Here is a 997-nt window from a genome sequence, read left to right as displayed (position 1 = left end):
GCCGGCATGGCATACCGTGGATCAAACCCCACCCCTAGGCCTGCCTAAGCAGGCGCTTTGGTCTTCTGAGCTATCTGGCCGGCCCTCAGCATTGTTCTCTTTGCTCAGGATTGCTTTGGCTATTTAAGTTCTTTCATGCTTCCATATAAATTTTAGTACTGTTTTTTCCTAGATCTGAGAAGATTTTTTTTCTTTTCATTTTTGTTACCGGGCATCAAACTTGGGACCTTGTTCTTGTCAGGCAGGTTCTTGTGCCACTGAGCTATCGGCAAAGAATGTCTTTTTGTGTGTGATCATAACATCTCCCTCATCAGGCAAGTGTATCACTGGTATTTTGATGATGATTGTATTAAATCAGTAATCATTTTCAGTAATGTGGTCATTTTAATAATATTAATTCTCAATTTTGGCATCATTGTGGATGGATGGTCCTTCCATCCACTAATGTCTTCAATTTCTTCTGTTTTATAATTTCCAATGTAGACCTCTTTGACTAGGTTTATTCTTAGATGTTTTATATTTTTTGAGCCTATGATATAAGATTGTGTCTTAGGTACTTTCCTCTCATTGCTGAGATGAAATACCTGATGCCCAAAATTAAGGAAGAAAAAATTTACTTAGCTCACAGTTTGTCGAGGTTTCAGTCCATACTCGGCTGGCTCCAAGGTAGGGTGCATCGCAGAGGGAACACAGTTCATGATGGTAGAAGACAGCAAAGGCAAAAAAAAAGGTGACGGAGCCAGCCTTTGTCTCTTCCTTTTATTGTAAGCAGGCTACCCGCCCAGGGCAGATGTATCACTCACACTGCCAATCCAAGCACTAGGAATGAACCAACCACAAACCGTAGATTCAGCCACATCTGAAAAGCCTACACCTCGTGATTACGTAAGGCTTCAGGGGACATCCAGACACAAACCATAACAGATTGTTTTCCTGGTTTTTTTCTCAGTGAGTTCATTATTTGTGTGTAGGAAAGCTACAGTGATTGAACAGATTT

General features: G+C 40.9%; 1 protein-coding gene across 1 annotated transcript in view; it reads left to right on the top strand.

Annotated features, from left to right (window-relative positions):
* The window catches only part of Nlrc4 (NLR family CARD domain containing 4), a 53,763-nt gene that overhangs the window by 41,108 nt on the left and 11,658 nt on the right, over positions 1-997 (top strand). The window lies entirely within an intron of this gene.

This window comes from Octodon degus, unplaced genomic scaffold (assembly GCF_000260255.1).
Source record: "Octodon degus isolate 3935 unplaced genomic scaffold, OctDeg1.0 scaffold00020, whole genome shotgun sequence".
Classification (NCBI taxonomy): Eukaryota; Metazoa; Chordata; class Mammalia; order Rodentia; family Octodontidae; genus Octodon; species Octodon degus.
Note: the sequence above shows the minus strand (reverse complement) of the source record. Positions and strands in the feature narration are given on the sequence as shown.